This window comes from Rhinopithecus roxellana, chromosome 4 (genome assembly GCF_007565055.1).
Source record: "Rhinopithecus roxellana isolate Shanxi Qingling chromosome 4, ASM756505v1, whole genome shotgun sequence".
In the NCBI taxonomy this organism is placed as follows: domain Eukaryota; kingdom Metazoa; phylum Chordata; class Mammalia; order Primates; family Cercopithecidae; genus Rhinopithecus; species Rhinopithecus roxellana.
The window spans coordinates 96,586,523-96,609,629 of record NC_044552.1 but is presented as its reverse complement, the minus strand read 5'-3'; positions in this window follow the sequence as shown (position 1 = coordinate 96,609,629).

The following is a 23,107-nucleotide window of genomic DNA, read 5'->3' as shown; positions in this document are numbered from 1 at the left end:
TCACTGCCACCTCCGCCTCCCGGGTTCAAGTGATCCTCCTGCCTCAGCCTTTTGAGTAGCTGGGATTATAGGCACCCACCACCATGCACAGCTAATTGTAGAGACGGAGTTTCACCATGTTGGCCAGGACGGTCTCAAATTCCTGACCTCAGGTGATCTACCCACCTCGGCCTCCTAAAGGGCTAGGATTACAGGTGTGAGCCACCATGCCTGGCTTCCTTCCTTCCTTCCTTCCTTCCTTTCTTCCTTCCTTCTTTCCTTCCTTTTTTTCTTCCTTCCTTTCTTTCTTCTTTTGAGTTGAAGCACAATGGTCAGAAAGTGGAGTGAAGTGGGCAAAAGAACACCCCGATCTTGGAGTGGATAAGGTATGACATAATAAACACCCAGTCTTCTGAGACTGTAAGGGAGCAGTGTTCTCAGAGAAAGTCCTGGTTTTAATTAAAAGCATGTCTTAATTAAAGAGAGGTCAGGGCATTGCCAGGGGAAAGCTGAAGATACAGAGGAATTGACTGGTTCTGTAAAGCAGTGCCAGGGTCCATAGTAGACAGGTTGAGGACAGTGGAGAGGCCAGGCAGTGGTGCAGGGGCTGGTGTTCAGGAGGTTTAGATGGTTGAAGGATGATGGTGTTGTTCAGAATAGATGGCCAGAGCAGATTATGGTTATAGCACTGATGGAAAAAGTTAATAGGGCTGATGGATTGGTTTTGCAGACAGGCAATAAAGGACCATTAGCCAGATGACTCTGTGGGCATAAACGATGGCAAGCGTCAACACCAAACTCTTTGTGCTGTGAGCATTGGGTGATGGCTGAAAAAGTTGCCAAAATTGAATTTATAAGTGTAAAACGTTCATCCTATGAGACCCTGTAATTCTACTCCTATGAATGTTTGCTAAGAAAATAATTGAGCAGATAAAAAAAGTTACATGTAAAGGAGGATCTTCATGACAGTGTTATAATCATCACAACTAAAAAATACATTTATTTTTGAAATTCTTTTTATTCCCTTGACTCTTGAGACAACACACTGCTGCCTCAAAAATCTCTGCTTACCTCCTTGTTTCTTCTTACTTTTGTGAAGAAGAGAATGGATGGCTATTTACAAAACCCGTTTTAGTTTCTTCCCAGACATACAGCTAGATGATATTTTTCAGCTTCCCTTGGAATTAAGTGGCCATGAAATGGAGCTCTGGTCAACAGAATGTTGGCAGGAGTGATGTATTCCTCCCCCAGTTCTGGCCCCCAAAACCTCTCACCTGACCCTCTATCTTCGTTCTTTCCCCATCTAGCAAAGCCACGAGAAGGAAGGAATTGAGGTTCTTAAGTGTCCACGTGGAAGGCTGACTACTAACCAGAAACATCTGTACTAGAGTTATATGAATGGGAAATAAACTTCTATTAGCTAAGCTTCTGAGATTTGGGGGTTTATCTGTTGGAATACTTAGCATTGCTCTAATGAATATACCTTGTTTGCAGTTTCTTAATCTTCCTGCCCCATTCTCTTGGTGTTCTCTGAGTTTCAGACTCCAACATATTTTCACTCTGTATATTCCTTCTGAGTGATTCTATTCATTCCCATGGCTTTATCTCCTATCTTTATGCTGATGACTCATGTTCACTTCTCCCAGCGAAACATCTCTCTACATTCCAGAGCCTATATTCACTAGTGTAGCAGGCATCTTCACCTGCTTACTGATTCCTGAGACTTAAAGTATATAATATTTATTACATTATATTTCTTCAACCTTATTTCTCTTCTAGAATCTTAATCTCTGTGAATAGTGCCAACATCCAACCAATTGCCCAGGCAAGAAATCTGCAAGTCAGTCCAGGTTCCAGCCCTCACCTCCACCTCCCACACCCAAAGTCATATTAAATTACCTGTTTAGATATCTCAGATCTCCTCCCTTCTATCTAGTATCACTGTTCCAAGGCAAAGATAACAAGGATAGATTAAAGGAGAGATTCAGACCAAATATATATAAAGTTATATGTCATGTTGCACAGCATGAAAAGGGATTGAACTGTGTGTCCATCACTAGAAGAGGAGGATAAAGACATGGAAAATCTCTGTCCTTTCACATCTAATCTGGTACTTAATTAGACCCTCACTCCATTCTCTCACCCTACATACCCAATTATTCTACCTTAACCTTGGAGAGGAAGAAATCACATTGATCAATGCCTAGATGTGGATCTCAGCCTCAGGGAAGGTCAACAAGGGTAACCTGAGAGATGAATAATGTGGTGAATAGAATATATATTTTTTGAGGAGTCTATGGAAGTCCGAGGAAATATTTTATGGAGCTTTGGGTTAGACTAGATCTAATTCCATCCAATACAGGTACGGAAAAGATCTTGCAGGGGGAGTGTTGTTAAAATGATGTCTTGGCCCATGAAGTCCAAGGCTGCAGATAATGGAGGCAGGTTCACGAACTGGTAGCAGTGGTGGGCTGAAGCATGATTGCCATACCCTAGACCCTACCTTATGTGAGCTTCTGCTGATAACAAGATCCCAGTCTAACAATTTAGTTCCTTTGTCTCTTTCTCATAATCTATAGTTTTTGAACAAAATAAATAGGAAAAAGCATTTGTTAAACTTATTGAAGGTGTCTCTATTTGCAAACTAAAGTGGCAGAATCATGACTTGATTAAAAAACCGAAAACCAAAAAAGAACTATTGACAAAATACCCTAGTCCTGTGCTCATATCCCAGCCACATCTTAACTTGTTGAGATTGTTCATTGCTCTCCCCAGGCAGTAAAGAAAGTTTTCTCCTTCTGGGCATTTTATGATTGGCATCAGCAGTATATTTTTCTGGGGAATTGATTCTCTCTCTCTCTTTCTCACTTACTTTTTCTTTGTGAGCAGCTCTCTGTGATTATAATTATGCAACTAGGAGATCAGAGGGCTATCACTGGGCAGTGCCTACTGAGCCAGATTGCAGCACCAGCCCTATTTGAGATTTGCCACATGATGGCCAGAGTAGCCTGTCTGCTAAAATAGCAAGGTTGACTTCAGAGACTTTTCTCAAATATTCAGGGGCTATTTAACCTACTTTATACCAACTCTCTATGACTTTCTAGTCTGAAGAGCAGACTCAATAGTATTTTAGCATTCTAAATTCCAAATAAAACCCGAGAAACGCTGTTATACATAGACAAAAACAATTTCAGCTCAGAGAGGAATAAATACAAGTTTTTGCTCCTCCAAACGTTGTCTTGATTAACATTTCCTTTAATTATGGTTTAGAACATGCTAGACTTTCTATTCCTTGTCTTATACTTTCCTTCCTCGCAAAAGATCAATTTTATATGTCTTCTTTTTGTTCCTATAAGACAAAACATCTATCCATCCCTTCTTCCCTCCAATTTCCAGTTTTTTCATGGATGGAACTTTCAACAAACCTAAAAGTTGACTGGAAAACTCTGACATCTCGTTACTCCGTGCTTCAGTGGCTGTTAAATTGATAGTTTCAGAGTGGATATCAAACTATCTACTCTATCACTGTTTTTTAAAAAAGGGAAAAAGATTACAGTCTGTCTAAATCAATGTGACATTTCTCTGACATGTGTGTCTTGATTGCTCTTTTCCTCAGCATATCCATTCCTTCTGAATATCTCCATTTTTCCATGGCTATCTAAGTCAGACGGGGCTTGTCATCTCATAAAAATTGCTCCACCTTTTGCTTAGGTTTCTCTTAATTTTCTGTTTCTCTGTATTTATCCTTCTGTATTTATCACTATAGACCATACTTCAAACCAACATGGGTTGGACTTTTACAAGGCAGACGGCGTCTTGGTTTTTCTCCTCAGTAGAATTTCTATTTGTGGCACATGCATTTCCTTCTTCGCTGAATTCCCAGCAACAGTTCTCAGTAAGGGCAGCTGCTGCTCTGAGCCTCTTTGGATTTTTCTTTCATTCTCTCTTCACATATCGAACTCATTCTGTCTTGAAAGGTTCTCAGTCTCCACCGGCCGGGGGAAGGTGGAACATATCACAAGTTGGCAGAGTTGCAGTGCACTGTGCTTTGAACTTGTAAAATTCTTTTCAAAAGTCAAAATCTTTAAAGGAAAGAAAAGAAGCTTCTGGTACATTTAGACAATGTGAGAACAGGAATGACCTGAGTTTAAAGATAAGGGTTAATGCTGCGATGTCAGTTCTTGGGCATAACTTCTCAGGAAACTTTAGCTTCACTAAAGCTCTCTGATTTTAAATGTCTTTCAAAGCAATCTTTTGGTGTCTGAAAATACAAGAAAATAGAAAGAACAGGATTTATGACTCTTTCAGTAATTTATCCTAAAGCATACAAACATGATATTTTGTTGTACTCCCAGAAGCCTCTCTTTAGAGATAAAATTCAGCATCATGTACTTCTACCATTACCACTGCCCTTCCAATCTGACCAACCATTTGGAAAAATAAAATGTAATGAAGGTGTTCACTGTCTTCCCTTTCAATTAATCTAGGCCTGTTAAGATGCACAGATTGTTAGCACATGCAGCAATTACTTCACACATATTCCTTGTCCAGCCCTGATTATAGGATCACATTCTGACTGCTTGTGATTTAGCTCAATAACTGGGGAATGTAAATGTCATTCTGCCAAAGATTCACAGAGTGGGTGGTCAGAAACCCCCTCTTTGCCTTAATATGATCATCTGAAAAATAAGCATACAAATAACATCATAATAATCATGGAAAAGAACAGAAATTTAAAAAAATTACATATGTGATGAGTTGGTTCTAGACATTTGCGTGAAGCAGAGTTTTTTTTTTATCCCCATCACTCCTGAACACCTATGTTTTGCCCCTTTTGTGCTCATAGAACCTCATTCCTCTACCACCCACCCCTCCCTTCATCCATCTTCTTTGTCAATATGCTTATTCAGTTCTAATTGGGAGAAAATATCTTATTCAGTCAATTGACACTGGGGTTGTATTTCTTAACTTCAGGTTTATGAACCCCTAAAACCGTAGGCGAAATTCTGTGTTTGGGGACCTATGTGCCTTATTCTGTAGAAAGTATTGGTAGCTTTCATTAAGTCTCAAAAGATCCTAGGATCCCTGAATAGTTGAGAACCATCTCAAAAATATTTTCCTTTAGAAGGACTTGCTAATTTAAAGTCATGCACATTTAACAGTGATATTTCAGGAAGTTCAAGGAAGACAGTTTAAGGCACAAGGGAGCTGGGGGAGACTCCAGGACTCCTTTTAGCTACTCCACAATTCTGTATGTTCACTGTTCTTCCGAATCTTTAGCTGGCTTTGTTTAGAACATTTTACTTTTAGCAATTTTGTTTGGTGCATGCCATGAGAAAATGTACCTAGTTATTGCATGCCGAGTCCCTCAAGGACTCAGTGGTGTACACTGGATTTGGGGAGATTGCTGTTCTACTACAAACTTCAAGTTATTTAGGAAGTTGAGGGTTGAAAAGAAGGAAAACATCATTTTTTATTCCATGTATTTGTTCACTTGAGGAAAAGGTATTTTTTCTGAATTACTCGAATTGCTGAAAGTTAATATTTCTTTTTCAAATAAATAAAAGAAAAAAATTGCTATATTTTTTGGATTTTAAAGCTAGTAAGACAATAAAAATGACAGAATCAACCCTTTAAAACTTTTCCCTTCAAGAGTCTGATGTAGAGGATGCATATAAATTAAAGTCCAGAGGCTGAGGCATTTGATGCCCCAGGTGTAGGGAGATTTCATAATTGTGTGATTGTTTTTTTCAAAATGGCTTCTTGCATGGCTACTGTTAAGACAGACTTGCTTGAAAAAATTTTTTCTGAAAGCATATCTTGGTCTCATCCTTAATCATTTGAAGAAGAACACTCGGCTGGATCTTTGTGAAGCTGGAAGGAATCACGATTGCCTCAGGAAGAGGAAGTAGTCAGGTCTGACTTTTAATAAAGAACGGCTGCTTGCCAATACCCAATTCCTCTCTACTTGTTTCAAACCTGCGAGGGTAGTTTGTTAAGGAGTTTGTCCTGAGGCAAATTAATCTGAAGTAAAAATGAATCAGGGGAGGATTGAATTTTGAGTCAAAGATAGGAAATAAATTTTCCCCTGAGTTAATTAGCACACACATTCTAGGAAAAGTAAACTGTATCAAGAATACTGCCCCTCAGACATGAGCTTCTAACTCCTGTCTGGTGACATGAATGCTTCCCCAAATAATGACTGCTTGTCAGAGAGATGGCCTTCCCTACTTGGCTTTCATACTTATCCTTAGTTTATAGACAGGTCTCACAAAAGCTTTCGCTGTGATTTATTATTTTTAAAAATGCTTGTCTCTTCATAAATGACCCAAAAAAAGGGGATTCAGGAGAAATGGAGAATTCTGTCATATGCTTTATAGACATTCCAGGCAAGCCTGGAACAACATCCCATTTAAATAACCACTCTAAGGATCCATCACGCTGAGCTGAGACATGCCTCAGCAACCTCTCTTCGTTTCAAAACCAAGCTGTCGGATAAAGAACAGGGAGAAGAGGGGTCTGTAGTCAGCTCATACCTGGGAACTTCTTTGAAAGGAGGATGCTGGAAAGAGAGTTGAACGGAGCAGGCTGTGACAGAGGAGTTGAATTTGATCTCTGCTGCTACTCAGAAGCATATGGTTTCCACCCACAGGAAAAATCTGCTTTTCTTCTGGCTGCCACACTAATGCAGGCATGAAGGGAAAAGACTTTGCTATCAAATACATCTCCAGGGTTGGCATCTGTGATTAAAGTTTTCTGTTTGCCCTGCATCCCTCCTCCAGGTGGTTTTAAAAAATTGCTAAAAGTTGTCCCTGTTTTTGCTTAGATAGTGGGAATGTAGGTGTTTGTTGTTAGCGGTTTATAACATACCCATTGGTGGGACCAACGCCCTAACTTCATTTAGTCTCTTACCCTGTTATTAGGCTAGTGAAATAATTAAAGGACAGGCCCAGACCTTGGAGCTTCATAGAGCAGTTTCTTTTGGCTATTACTACTTGCAAAACATCTGGTTAGGTTGACCATGAATAAGGCAATCCTTGGCTTCCAGTGTTATTTACTGTGGGGTAGAGATCTTATACTAGGGACTAGTTGTAAATACTGCATTCTCCATTTTATAGGTGGGGGATGTGGAGGCTGTGTTACTAGAACACAAATATAAGAAGACACACAATGACTCTTGGCTGTAGTTGATTGTGGATTTTGTAGTGTGGCAATGGAAGAAAATATAATGGAGGGCTTCAGGGCAATAGAAGGAAACCTCTCAGCTGGTGCTCAGAATAGAATTCTCTCTTTCCTTTCCAAAAGCCAGAGAGGCTTAAGACCCCCTCCTACAGCATGGACACAAGAGAGGAGTTGGCATTTGTAGCAGGCACATTTCCTATTGAACTTTTAGAGCAAGGATCATGAGCCTGACTTCCTAGCACGTGTGTGAATCCCTTCATTAACGTAATGCACATATTTAATGTTCTGTTTATTTATTTATAAGAGACATGGTCTCACTCTGTCATACAGGCTGTAATGCAGTGGTATAGTCATAGCTCACTGGAGCCTCGAACTCCTAGGCTCAAGCAATTCTCCCTCCTCAGCCTTCCGAGTAGCTAGGATTACGGGCATACCCAGCTAATTATTTTACTTATCAAGACAAGGTCTCGATATGTTGCCCAGCCTAATCTTGAACTTCTGGCCTCGAGCAATCCTCCTGCCTCAGCTTCTTAAAATGTTGGGATTACAGGTGTGAGCCACCATACCCAGTCATAGCTAATCTTTTAGAAATGCAGTTGATTTAGTCAGATCTTGAATCAATTGCCCAGAGAAGTGAGAGACCAAGAATTGTTCGCTGCCATCTGCATCAATACAAGGAAGAGACCTGTCCCCTGAAAAACATGGGAAGCCTATGAGCTCTGGATGCAGAAAAGCATGTGAAAGTGGTACAGTATGGGATCTGCAAAGGACTGCAGGCAGCTCTCATCTGGGAACTGCAAAACCTACTGGAAAGTAAAGTGAACACTTTTCCTCTCCTGTGAATTTACTTGACTAGGGAATTCACAGTGCACCTCAGGAAGATTGCCCCAGATTTATATTATAGTTAGATTTGCGAGGTACTTTCAATCTGTTTGTACATTTAGTAAACTCTATGTGGTTCTGTCTAGACTTTTATTAACTTTCTTAGTTGCCTCTTTAAGTTTCCAAGTTAACAACTTAGTTATTAAGGAGAAGCATCTGCATTAGTTGCACTAATTCCCAAACTGATGTTCAAATTAAAAAATGTGTAGATTGGACCAGGTAAGTCATACCTTACACAGATGGGAGGTAGAACGAGTCCTGAATTTATGATCATTTGGCATGAAGTGAAGAATCAGCACTTTATTTTATTTACTGAAATATTGCAGAGAGTCAAATTCTAAATATATCTTCCATTACTGTTGACAACAGTCTTCTAACACTTTTGTCTGTCTCAAATCTTGCCCCATCGTGGCCACAGTGATCTTGCCAATCTCTTTGCGTGGCTCCTGCTGTCATTTCCAGCCACATTTCCCTTGGGTCTCTAACCCTGGCACTCTACGGTCCATCAATCCTGAAGTGCTTGGAGTTTTCCCAACATGCTCTCTTGTGCTTTGTTTCTTTGCGGATGCTTGTCTCTCTGCCTGGAATTCTCTCCTTTTTGGCTGGTGGTCACTTGGCAAGCACCTCCTGATCTTAAAGACAAAGCTCAAGCATTTCCCTCTCTCTGTAGACTGTCTAGGCACATGTGGCTGCTCCGTATACATTTGCTGAATGAACAAGTAAATGAGTGCATAAAACGATGAGAGTAAACAAATGAATGTCTGGCTGTTATTGCTCTTCTTTACTTAGAAAGATTCCACAGAATTCCCAAAGATAGTGCTGCCAGTGTAAATGTTATGATAAATTTGTAATTTTTGAGTCAAATGCTGTAAGGGTTGGGGGGAAATGTGGCACTTACTGAGGCCAACTTTGACAAACTGCTTTTCTCATTCTGCTTCAGAATGACTTTAAGATCAATTTCTTCATCCTCTCCAATATCACTATCAGCATCTAACATCTAACCTTTACAAAATCAAAAATGATGAAAACTAAATAATTCAACGTGAAGAGAGCTCGCCAGAAGACAAATGGACTATGTGATATATTTTTGGTTGTGGGGATGTAATCTGTCCCAATAATTAAGTATCTGTGTTCATGAATAGGCTCTAAAACCTCTGAAGACCAGACCTTCAAAGATAAAGTCAAAGGTACTGGTCTTATTTACTAGGTGAAGAATATATTCCCTTGCCATTTCTTTTTTCTTCTCTTAAAGATGTCCAGTTACTGAAACTTTAGCATTTTTAACTACAGGGGTGCATGTATCATTGAGTAGGGAAACACCGGTATACTGAAGAAATATGGTGGAGGGAGGAAGTAGGTGAGCTCATCTGTGATAAGGGAAAATGCACTAAGACACAGAATGTGCAGTGTGAGCTGATTTTGGGTCCTCGTCCTCTTCCACTTGCCCTTTACTTTAGTGTGGATGCCACTAGGATAGGACACAGTGGTTTGTTTGCAAGGATGTTCCATAAAGTCAAATTGAGATCTCCACTCCTCACGTGCTCACATGATATTTCATTAGGGATTATCTTGCTTAATATAGCATGCACCCTGGGTGGGGATGGGAGAAAGGTGGGGCCCCCAGAATTCAGGATATTTGCTACAAACTAATTTTAACATCATCTAAGTAACATCATCTATCACTATCATCTAAATAAAGCATCTAAATAAATGTGCGAATAAACATTGTCTCTGTTCAGGGGTCTCAGAATATATGCATTATACTACCCTGTTAGGTCCTATACTACTCTGAAAGTCCATGACCTTCTCTGGTCCTATGGGATGCTGTGAGCTCATCATCCTCTGCTCAGAGTGAGTAAGACAGGGAACATGCTGAGTCCAGGGCACAGGAAGGCATCCTTCTTGCTGGGCAGGGCCAAGCCAGGCTGCTCCTGAGGGGCCATCCTTAGCGGACCCTGAGAGAACAACCTAGTGCAGCCTCTAGCCCCTGGGGCTGGGCGAGGGATAGTGCTCTTTTCAGGGAAGAGTAGACAGTCTATGGATGACTATTCCATTTCCACCTGGCTCTTGGCAACTCATACAAGCTCCCAGTGGAGGGCTTTTGCTAAGGTGTCTGTTGATCTTGCCTGTATGGCTCTTTAGATCTTGCCCTTTCCCCCAGAAAGTCAAGTCTCTCTTTCTCTTTTCCTTCTCCTCTCCAGCCCAGCTGGAAGAGTCTAGTTTTGGTGCATGGTATTATATGTCTTTTTTAAAAAAATAATTATTTTATTTTATTTTTCCATAGGTTATTGGAGTACAGGTGGTATTTGTTTACGTGAGTAAGTTCTTTAGTGGCAATTTGTGAGATTTTCATGCACCCATCACCCATGTATACACTGCACCATATTTGTAGTATTTTATCCCTTGGTCCTCTCTCACTCTTCCCCCTAAGTCCCCAAAGTCCATTGTATCATTCTTATGCCTTTGCATCCTCATAGCTTAACTCCCACATAACAGAGAGAAAATACAATGTTTGGTTTTCCATTCTTGAGTTACATCGCTTAGAATAATCGTCTCCAATCTCATCCAGGTCACTGCAAATGCTGTTATTTCATTCCTTTTTATGGCTGTGCAGTAATTCCATTATATATACGTACCACAGTTTCTTTATCCACTTGTTGATTGATGGGCATTTGTGTTGGTTCCACAATTTTGCAATTGTGAATTGTGCTGCTATAAACATGTGTGCAAGTATCTTTTTCAAATAATCCCTTATTTTCTTCTGGGTAGATACCCAGTAGTGGGATTGCTGGATCAAATGGTAGTTCTACTTTTAGTTTTTTAAGGAATCTCCACATTGTTTTCCATAGCAGTTGTACTAGTTTACATTTCCACCAGCAATGTAGAAGTGTTCCCTGTCCACCGCATCCACGCCAACATCTACTGTTTTTTTGATTTTTTGATTATGGCCGTTCTTGCAGGAGTAAGGTGATATCACATTGTGGATTTCATTTGCATTTCCCTGATCATTAGTGATGCTGAGCATTTTTTCATGTGTTTGTTGGCCATTTGTATGTCTTCTTTTGAAAATTGTGGGTTTATGTCTTCAGCCCACTTTTTGATGGGATTGTTTGTTTGTTTGTTTTTTCTTACTGATTTGTTTGACTTTGTTGTAAATTCTGGATATTAGTCCTTTGTCAGATGTATGGATTGTGAAGATTATCTCCCACTCTGTGGGTTGTCTGTGTACTCTACTGACTGTTCATTGTGCTGTGGAAAATCTATTTAGTTTAATTAGGTCCCAGTTATTTATCTTTGTTTTTATTGCATTTGCTTTTGGGTTCTTGGTCATGAAATCCTTGCCTAAGCCAATGTCTAGAAAAGTTTTTCCAATGTTATCTTCTAGAATTTTCATAGTTTCAGGTCTTAGTTTTAAGTCCTTAATGGATCTTGAGTTGATTTTTATATAAGGTGAGAGATGAGGATACAGTTTCATTCTCCTATCTGTGGCTAGCCAATTATCCCAGCACCACTTGTTGAAAAGGGTGTCGTTTCCTCACTTCATGTTTTTGTTTGCTTTGTCGAAGATCAATTGGCTGTATTTGGAGTTATTTCTGGGTTCTCTATTCTATTCCATTGGTCTATATGTTTGTTTGTTTCCAGTAGTATGCTGTTTTGTTGACTATGGCCTTACAGTATAGTTTGAAATCAGTAGTGTGATGCCTCCTGATTTGTTCTTTTTGCTTAGTCTTGCTTTGGCTAAGCAGGCTCTTTTTCAGTTCCATATGAATTTTAGAATTGTTTTTTCTAATTCTGTGAAGAATGATGGTGATATTCTCATGGGGGTTGCACTGAATTTGTTGATTGCTTTTGGCAGTATAGCCATTTTCATAATATTGATTCTTCCCATCCATGAGCATGGGATGTGTTTCCATTTGTTTGTGTCATCTATAATTTCTTTCAGCAGTGTTTTGTAGTTCTCCTTGCAGAGGTCTTTTTCTTCCTTGGTTAGGGATATTCCTAAGAATTTTATATTTTTGCAGCTATTGTAAAATGGGTTGAGTTCTTTATTTGATTCTCTGCTTGTTCGCTCTTGGAGTATAGAAGAGCTACTGGTTTGTGTACATATCTTGTATCTGGAAATTTTGCTAACTTCTTTTATCAGTTCTAGGAGCTTTCTGGAGGAGTCCTTAGGGTTTTCAAGGTAAACAATCATTTTGTCAGTGAACAGTGACAGTTTGACTTCCTCTTTACCAATTTAGATGCCATTTTTTTCTTTCTCTTGTCTGATTGCTCTGGCTAGGACTTCCAGTACTATGTTGAAGGGGAGTGGTGAGAGTAAGAATCCTTGTCTTGTTTCAGTTGTCAGCAAGAATGCTTTCAACTTTTCCCCATTCAGTATTATGTTCTCTGTGGGTTTGTAATAGATGGCTTTTATCACATGAAGGTATGTCTCTTGTATGCCAGTTTTGCTTAAGGTTTCAATCATAAAGGAATGCTGGATTTTGTCCAGTGCTTTTCTGCTTCTATTGAGATGATCATGTGATTTTTTTGTTTTTAATTCTGTTTATGTGTGTATCACATTTATTGACTTGCATTTGTTAAATCATCCCTGCATCCCCAGTATGAAACCCACTTGATCATGGTGGATTATCTTTTTGATATGTTGTTGGATTCAGTTAGCTAGTATTTTGTTAAGGATTTTAGCATCAGTGTTCATCAAGAATATTGGTCTATAGTTTTCTTTTTTTGTTATGTCCTTTCCTGATTTTGATATTAGGGTGATGCTGGGTTTATAAAATGAATTAGAGAGGGCTCCTTTTTTCTCTATCTTGTGGAATAGTGTCAAAAGGATGCGTACCAATTCTTCTTTGAATATCTGGTAGAATTCTGGTAGAATCCATCTGGTCCTGGACCATTTTTGTTGGTAATTTTAAAATTACCATTTCAATCTCACTGCTTGTTATTTGTTTGCTAAGATATCTAAATCTTCCTGATTTAGGATAGGAGGGTTGTATTTTTCCAGGAATTTATCCATCTCTTCTAGGCTGTTTAGTTTATGTGGGTAAAGGTGTTCATAGTAGCCTTGAATGATCTTTTGTATTTCAGTGGTGTCATGTTGTAATATCTCCTGTTTCATTTCTTAGTAAGGTTATTCGGATTTTCTCTCTTCTTTTCTTGATTAACCTCGCTAATGGCCTATCAATTTTATTTATCTTTTCAAAGAACCAGCATTTTGTTTCATTTATCTTTTGTATTTTGTTTGTTTTAATTTCATTTAGTTCTGCTCCAATATTGGTTATTTCCTTTCTTCTGTTGGGTTTGGTTTTGTTTCTCTAGTTCCTTGAGGTAACCTTAGATTGTTTGTGCTCTTTCAGAGTTTTTGATGTAGGTGTTTAGGGTTATGAACTTTCCTCTTAGCACTGCCTTTGCTGTATCCTAGAGGTTTTCATAGGTTGTGTCATTACTGTCATTCAGTTCGAAGAATTTTTTAATTTTCACCTTGATTTCATTTTTTGACCCAATACTCATTCAGGAGCTGGTTATTTAATTTCCATGTATCTGCATGGTTTCAAAAGTTCCTTTTGGAGCTGATTTCCAGTTTTCTTCCACTGTGATCTGAAAGAGTACTGATATAATTTCGGTTTTCTTAAATTTATTGAGGCTTGTTTTATGGCCTATCATATGGCTCTATCTTAGAGAAAGTTCCATGTGATGTTGAATAGAATGTGTATTCTGGGGTTGTTGGATGAAATATTCTGTATATATCGGTTAAGTCCATTTGTTCCAAGGAATAGTTTAAAACCATTGCTTCTTTGTTGACTTTCTGTCTTAATGACCTGTCTAGTGCTGTTAGTGGAATATTGAATTCCCCACTGTTATTGGGTTGCTGTCTATCTCATTTTTGAGGTCTATTAGTAATTGTATTATAAATTTGGGAGCTCCAGTGTTAGGTGCATATACATTTAGGATTGTGATATTTTCCTGTTGGACAAGGCCTTTTACTATTATATACTGTCCCTCTTTGTCCCTTTTAACTACTGTTACTTTAAAGTTTGTTTTGTGTGATATAAGAATAGCTACCCTTGCTCACTTTTGGTGTCGATTTGCATGAAATGCCTTTTTCCACCCCTTTACTTTAAGTTTATGTGAGTCCTTATGTGTTAGGTGGGTCTCCTGAACACAGCAGATGGTTGGTGAGTTCTTATCCATTCTGCAGTTCTGTGTCTTATAAGTGGAGCATTTAGGCCATTTACATTCAGTGTTAGTATTGAAATGTGAGGTACCATTGCTTTCATCATGTTCTTTGTTGCCTGTGTAATGTGGTTTTATTTTTGTGCTTTTGTTTTTTAACTTGTATTTTTGTTTTGTAGGTCCTGTGTGATTTATGCTTTAAAGAGGTTCTGTTTTCATGTGTTTCCAGGATTTATTTCAAGATTTAGAGCTCCTTTTAGGAGTGCTTGTAGTGGTGGTTTGATCACGGCGAATTCTCTCAGCATTTGTTTGTCTGAAAATGATTGTATCTTTCCTTCATATATGATGCTTAGTTTTGCTGGATACAAAATTCTTGGCTAATTGTTTTGTTTGAGAAGGTTGAAGATAGGGCCCTGATCCCTTGTAGCTTGTAGAGTTTCTGGTGATGAATTTGCTGTTAATCTGATAAGTTTTCCTTAATAGGTTACCTGGTGCTTCTGATTCACAACTCTTAAGATTCTTTCCTTTGACTTAACTTTGGATAACCTGATGACAATATGCCTAGGCGAAGATCTTTTTGTGATGAATTTCCCAGGTGTTCTTTGTGCTTCTTGTATTTGGCTCTCTAGGTCTCTGGCAAGGCTAGGGAAGTTTTCCTTGATTATTCTCCCAAATATGTTTTCCAGGCTTTCAGAATTCTCATCTTCCTCAGGTATACCAATTGTTCTTAGGTTTGGTCATTTAACATAATCCCAGATATCTTGGCAGCTTTGTTCATATTTTCTTATTCTTTTTTTCTTTGTCTTTGTTGGTTTGGGTTAATTCAAAGACCTTGTCTTCCAGCTCTGAATTTCTTCCTTCTACTTGTTCAATTCTATTGCTGAGACTTTCCAGAGCATTTCACATTTCTAAAAGTGTGTCCAAAGTTTCCTGAATTTTTGATTGCTTTTGCTTTAAGCTATCTGTTTGCATAAATATTTCTCCCTTCACTTTTTTTTTTTTTTTTTTTTTTTCCCTTGCATTGGGCTTTGCCTTTCTCTGGTCCGTCCCTGATTAGCTTAATAACTAACCTCCTGAATTCTTTTTCAGGTAAATCAGGGATTTCTTCTTGGTTTGGATGCATTGCTGGTGAACTAGTGTGATTTTTGAGGGTGTTGAAGAGACTTGTTTTGTCATATTACCAGGGTTGGCTTTCTGGTTCCTTCTCATTTGGGTAGGCTCTGTCAGAGGGAAGGTTTAGGGCTGAAGGCTGTTGTTTAGATTCTTTTGTCCTATAGGATGTTCCCTTGATATAATAATCTCCCCCATTTCCTATGGATGTGACTTCCTGTGAGCCAAACTGCAGTGATTGTTGCCTCTCTTCTGGGTCTAGCCACCCAGTGGGTCTACCTGGCTCCAGGCTGCTACCGTCTCCAGGATGTGAACCATCTATGGGTCTTTCAGCCATGGATACCAGTGCCTGTTCTGGTAGTGGCAGAGGGATGCAATGGACTCTGTGAGGGTTCTTAGCTTTGGTGGTTTAATGCTCTATTTTTGTGCTGGTTGGCCTCCTGCCAGGAGGTGGCGCTTTCCAGAAAGCACCAGCTATAGTAGTGTGGAGAGGGACCGGCAGTGGGTAGGGACCTAGAACTCCCAAGATTATATGCCCTTTATCTTCCACTACCAGGGTGGCTAGGGAAGGACCATTGGGTGGGAGTGGGGCTAGGCATGTCTGAAGTCAGGCTCTCCTTGGGTGGGTCTTGCTGCAGCTGTTGTGGGAGATGAGGGTGAGATTCCTAGGTCACTGGAGTTGTGTACCTAGGAGGACTATGGCTGCCTCTGCTGAGTCATGCAGGTTGTCAGAGAAGTGGGGGAAAGCCAGCAGTCACAGGCCTCACCCAGCTTCCATGCAAACTGAAGGGCTGGTCTCACTCCCACTATGTTCCCTCTGACACCCCACCACCCAACAGCCCCAAGTCTGTTTCCAGGCAGAAAGTGAGATGGGCTTGAAAACTTGCCCGAGGCTACCTGCCTCCCTGCTGCAAGAGAAAAAGGTTTTAAAGTTCTTCCTGCTCTGTGAAGTCTGCATGTCTGATTAATGCCCTCCGCTGAGTTCTGGCCAAGAGGTTTCTCACCCCATTCAAATTGTTACAAAGTTCAGCTAGAGAATTCCTTTTCCCTGTGGAGTTTTACCCCCTGCTCCTCTGGCCACCCTCCTGATGGATCTCTGTGGCGTCAGGCAGGAATGGGCAACTTGGAGACCCAGCGAGCTCCCAGGGCCTTTCTGCTGCTTCCTCTACCCCTGTATTTTGCTTGGATCTCTAACTTGACTCAGAAACTTCTCCCACAAACAGAGCTTCAGCTTCTCCAGCTGGGGTGTGTGTCCCTTCCCCACATCCACAGTTGGGGCACTCACAGTTTTGGTGGGGTCTCCCAGGTCCTGCAGGAGCAGTTCGCTTCCTTCAGAGGGTCTGTGAGTCCTTTTGGGATTGCTGGTTTGTTCTTGCAGTTGATCTGGAGCTAAAACTTCACAGTACAAGCCTCCACATGCTGCTGTGTCCAGAGCTGACATCTAGTCCTGCCTCCCATCAGTCATAATCACCTGAATCCAATTGCTGCATCATATTATCTCTTAACAGGTGTAGGTTTCTGGAAACCAAACCATAAAGAATCCTTTATTTTTGACCATATTCCTTTCTTGAGGTGAGGATACAGAGTTGAATAACTGTTTAAACAGGCAAATTGGTGGGAGAGAAAATAATCTATTAATATTCCACAATGTTGTCCCACCTTACATAATTTTGAATATAATTCTGATATACATATACATTGGAATAGGTAAGTATCTATATATAATATTATAGAGTCAACAGTAAGGAGTTTGGCTTAAATTCTGTTTTGGATGACTTACATCTATGTCTTTAACTCATTGAGAGATAGCTGTGTTCCCTTAAATATAAAAAAAGTCTGATTTTTACTTTTTATATAATTCTGCCATTTAAGGGGAGAGACGGCCTTATAATTTCCAATATTACATTTTGTAATGCAGAAAATGTCTCTTGCAATTTCTAAGGCAATTTTAATTGGTAGACCTAAACAGACCTAGTTTTGAAGAAGCTGGGCATTTGAATCTCAGAGATTTACGTGTCTGAGAAACCCTGACATTCTTTAGTCACTCTGAAGATGTGTGTTGAGTAAGAGAGAGAGATTTTCTATGTGATGAGATTTTTCTATATACTTTCTGCAGAGGGAAAACATATTGTTGCTTAGAAAAGAAAAATCCATGAATACATTTAACAAATGTGCATTCCTCACCTGTGAAATAAATCATGCTATTTAGTAAACTACCACCAAATATATCTCAATATGTTAAAATATGAAAACTAATGACTATTCATAAAAATTGAAAGGAAAATATTTTGAGCAAAAGATCTATAAGGAAAAGATTTCACTTAACTTTAATAAATGGGATTTGGAAGATGAGTTATGTTCTCATGTACTCTCTTGCATTTGTAAAATAATAGGCTTATGAATCTTCTTTTGCCTGACAGGGTCAAGTAGCATACGGATTTTCTTTCCTCTTTATTTCCACTATTGAGGCGCAACAATCAAGATTCACTGGAATTGTGCTGGTGGCTGTGATGGAGAGGGTTATATCTCATGTGCAGTGGGACCATGAGAACCACAATGCGTTTAACAGTAGTATTCTAGAATTTGTCCCCAGTGAGTCTTCAAGGTATTTTCCCTAGGAGGCTTAAATGTACTATAGGTTTGAGGTTATTATTATTTTTTCATGAAGCCAGGTATTTGATTTTGAACTATGCCGTTTACACTCTTGTTGCTCTTTTAAAAAGTGGTCATTTTAGTCACATAATAAAACCATTGCCACGGAAATTTGCTATCTAAAACAGACACAACACACAACAGTTCCTTCATTTTAAACTGCGTTGGAAAAAAAAAAAGAAATTTCTCTTCTGAAAAGATTAACCCAGGGGTTATACAAAACCAGACTAGGGAATGTAATATGGGAATTATAATGATTCAAAAGACAGTGACAACATGGCAGTTTATTGAGAAATCCAACGATATCATTAATGGCTGCATACAATTGCTACATAAGGGAGATGAAGTTTATTATTATTATTTTTGACGAAGAAGCTTTTAATGATTAAGACTCAGTTTTTTTCTAGCCATATTTCATTGCATACCTGGAAAGCAGATACAGCATCAAAAGCAATTCCGCTGACCCTGCAGGGAATGCAGAATGTTGCAATACTATAGTATTGATTTTTTTTTTTTAAGATCCCATGCATAACCTTGTAGTGATTTTATTTTAGATAGAAAAGATGCAAATACTCGGTTCTCCAGCATGTAAACACTCTTCCTATCATCTCTTTGGTGGCCTCTGCTCTCTTGTTGGGATCAAATCCATTTCTGTCACTTTGAAATATTTTGTGGAGCTCATCATTTTCTTTTCTTGTGGACTAGTTCAGAAGCTGTTCTGTTTCTTACCAGCTTCAGGCCTTGCTACAGTTGTCTGTTTGCATCACTGTGAAAGAAGAATTAGTCTTCTCATCTTTTCTGATAAGGAAACCCATGTCACAAGTATATAGCACTCGCACCTTGGGGTCTGTACTATATTTTACTATTCTGTAAAGTCTGTCTCTGAGAACAACGGCTTGATAAGTGTTTTCTTAATTTGTAACTCATTGTCCCTCAGTTCTGGTTGTATTCTTATGTGAATGGCTCAGGGAAGTTTCTCCTTAGTGTATCTAACTTGCGACTTTGATTTACACTTGATTCTAAGTTGGGTGCTATTTGGATTTTTAAAATTTTGTCGCTATGTAGGCTTAGACCTTGAGATTGTGTTTTTCCTTAAAATTTGGGTTTTTCTGCTCCTACCGATTTTAAGATTGCAGTAGAGAATACACTTTGATGACAGGGGGTGGAAGGAAAGTATAATGGCTATGAAGTAAGAGTTCTATTTTGAGCCAGTAGTGTCTTAAAAATTATGAAGCATGTGATGTCATTTTTAAATGGAGGAAATCTTCAAACATATTTGTGTGATATAACTCATTCAATAAGTGTGCTATTCTTCACACTAAATGTCTCACTATTGGTTTGATCCAGAACTATATAGGACATTAAGTCTTAGCTATAATAAATATTTCACGATCCTGGATCTGATATCTCAATATGTGAATCCTCCAGCAGTGTGTTCTCTCAGAAGTTATAGTGCATTTTGAAGTTCTCATTTTCTTCTTTTCAATTTCACTTAAGTGCATGAAATCTAATTAATCATCCAACATCATCTCCTTTGCTGTCAAATGAACATGATAAATGATAATAATTGCCAATGGTCTTATAATAATTTTCAGCTTTGAGTGAATTTAACAGGTTTGAAAATGTATCTGCCTATCCAGACTTGCTTCATTTGTTTAATTCCTTAGGAGTGAATGACCGGGAATGGTTATTTACCAGGCTGATAAATCTGGGCACCTGCTTACAAGTGTCAAGTAATGGGTTCTAGGTACCATACAATTTGTGTTAAAGTTCATTATACTAAAAAGTAAGAACTGCTGCAAGTAAGAACTGAATTCTTCAATAATACCTACTTAAAGTAAATTAGTTATAGAATTAGTTTTAAAATAGATTATTTGATGCCTCGGGCTTTAATTAAATGAAGTGAAGGGCCCTGTTCAACCGCAGTGAAATAAAATGTGAGCCGTGACATGGGAGTGTGTAGGAAGGGAGATATGGCCTCCATTGCAGCTGGAGCATCTGGACTTGCAAATCATGTTTCACGGTGGTCATATCGCTGTAAGTGTGCGGTACTCTAAAAAAGATCTGTGAATTTTAATACTACTTCCTATGACTACTTTGAACTTAAGGTGTGTTAGAGCTTCCAATAAAAATTTGTAAATGAAGTGGAAAACTAAGGTTGAAAGTTTGTATCTGCTATATGCATCTAATAGTGAGCCCACAGGCTTCTTATCATGTGTGTTTTGGGGATATTTTTAGTTTTGAGCGTTGTGAATGCACATACTCTGCTTTTCTCTCATCAGTTTCTTTCTCACTGTTCATCTTTCCCAGTGCTTTCCACTATTTTGAAGGGTTGTTTTCCCCTAATTTTCATGTTTTAATGCCTTTTTCTTAATGTATTATAGATCTGGAAAGTGATGAAATTGTGCGAGAATTAATGGGAGAGTTATTCTTAGAGACATGTAGAGCTTTAGGCCAGGGGCTTTGAAGCTTTTAGGCATTGCCCCCAGAAACTACCAAGGAATCTGATGTCATGAGAATGAACTGGCTTGAGCTACAAAATTAACCAACTTGATTTTAAGCTTCTTCAGGGTGGAATCACTTCTTATTCTGACTAGATGTTTATAATATATTGAAACCCTGATGCGATGCCACAGCACTGGTGCAGAATGAATGGCTTAGTTCTTGCTTCTATTATTTATATTTGCTGTTTCCTCTTTTGCAGTGCTGAGAAACAGAATTTCTTCCTTTAAGTATCTAGTTATTGGAAGATACCCTCATTTTTATATGGCTTACTCTTGAACCCCTAGTACAAACAAAGATGTGAGTGGAAATACATTCTGAGTTTGAGATGGAGTCGTCTGGTTTCCTAAACATGGTCAAAGGAGAAGTGGGGCCACCAGCTGCTGCAGCCTGAAGCAGAGTTGCCCAGAGAGTTCAGCCTCGACCAGCCAAACCTCAGCCAATGTACAAATGTATGAGTGATAGTAAATGATCATTGTTTAAAGGCACAAAGAGCTGATTGGTTTGATGTGCAGCAACAGCTAACCAGTGAAGTTAGCTATTATTATTACTATTCTATTTTTAGGATGGGGGAAAGAACAAAGAGCTATTAAATAGGCTCCTTGAGACAGGTGGTTGTGAATGTTGCTGAGCCCCCATCCCCAGTTTCCATGCAGTCAAAGCCCCGGGACTTCTAATGCTCTGACAGTTGATGAGGCAGCTCCCCAGGCTGCCTCCTCTTTCCAGCATTCCTGCAATCAACTGTTATCCCTGTGGGTGTCACTTTCCAGGGAGTTCAAGGATCTTGGCTAATACAGAGCCAAATAGGAAAGGGAGGAAAAATACTTAAAGGGTGTTATGCATCCACTTCTTTTTTATTATTTCCTCTAAATTACGATCCTGCTGCAATGGATGCTTTTGGCCCGAGAGTCAAGGCATTACATTCTTGAAACCTTTTCAGCACTTAGTTGGGTTTCTTTGTGTTGCTGCTTCTCTAACTACAGTGACCTAATAATACTTACCAGCACCCAACTTCCTTTCAGGGAGTCGGAGGGGATTAATGAGACAGTGTTTGCAAAGTACTCCGAGGCTCGCTGAGGGAAAAGGCATGTTAGTCATATAAATGTGGATATCTGGAGTTGGCACTCATTTGTCCCTGTGTATCTATTTCACATAGTTTGGTATCTTTGAGGCAATAATTTGGAAGGCACAACCTCATGCCCTTCTCTTAGTAAAGGACAGCGTTTTGCTTGGAGCCGAGATATTTTTTCCACCCTTTTGGCCTTGCTGAGCTTTTTAACGATCACTTCCATGCTGCTTGTCTCTAATCTGCTGAGAGATGCTGTCGGTACAAACTGTACTGTGAGACTGTGAGAAAATTACATCCCAACCCACATGGAAGCCCTCCTTTTGGTTCCAGCATGTCTGTTGGGACCGCTGTTAAGAATATGTGTCTAAAGAAGGAGCTCATTCTAATTCTTGGTGCACAGGTGAGTTAATAAGTGTGTGCATTGAGACCAAGAGCTGATGTATCAAAGATGTGGCTCTCTATCACCTCAGGGGTGTTCTTAATAGTGGTGCCAGTTTTTTTTCCCCTTTCATTTTCGTCAAAATGTATCAAGGGCTGTCATTGCTTCTCAAAGAAAGCACTTATTAATATGTATAAGGTAAGACTGTTCCTTTCTAAGAATTAACTTTACTCACAATCATTACATCCAACCATAACGCATAAGGAGAAAAAAGGTAACACACACACACACCCCCACACCCACACACACACAAAAAACATAAACAGTAAAAGAGCACCACAGCTCTGAACTTTCCTGAGGCAGAAAATGTCATATATTAATGCAAAATAAAATGTAGTCCCTTGCTTTTTATTTTCCTCTCTGAGGTGGTAGCATTTGCTAGATAATGATATTTTGTGTGTCTGAGTCCAAACGTGCTTCATTTTATATGATATTTTGAGTGCATACCAACCGCTAAATAATGGTATGTGAACACTGTTAGAGCCCCATTTTAATCTATTTTAAACAGGTGACTCCAATTTGTCTTAAGCTATGACTTCGATTTTATTCGTACCTGTTTTAACAGCTAGATGGTCAGCAATTCAAAACACCTGCTTTTCAGGCAGCTATATGAACTTGCTATTTTTCGTGAGTATTATGTTTCAAATTCTCCTTCGTTAAAACAGTTAACCTTGGAACATTTAGTTGGTTCTTGATATGGTTTGGCTGTGTACCCACCCAAAATCTCATCTTGAATTGTGATCTGAATTGTAATCTCCATGTGCTGGGGCGGGACGTGGTGGGAGGTAATTTAATCATGGGAGTGGGAGTGGTTACCCTCATGCTGTTCTCGTGATAGGGAGTGAGATCTCAGGAGATCTGATGGTTTTATAAGGGACTTTCCCCTCACTTTGCTCTGCACTTCTCCTTGCTGCCACCATGTGAAGAAAGGATGTGTTTTTTCCTCTTCTACCATGATTGTAAGTTTCTTGAGGCCTCCTCAGCCATGCTGAACTGTGAGTCAATTAAACCTCTTTCCTTTATAAATTACTCCATCTCAGGTATGTCCTTACAGCAGCATGAGAATGGACCAATACAGTCATTTACTGAGAATTTACTGCATGGAGGTACCTTGAAGA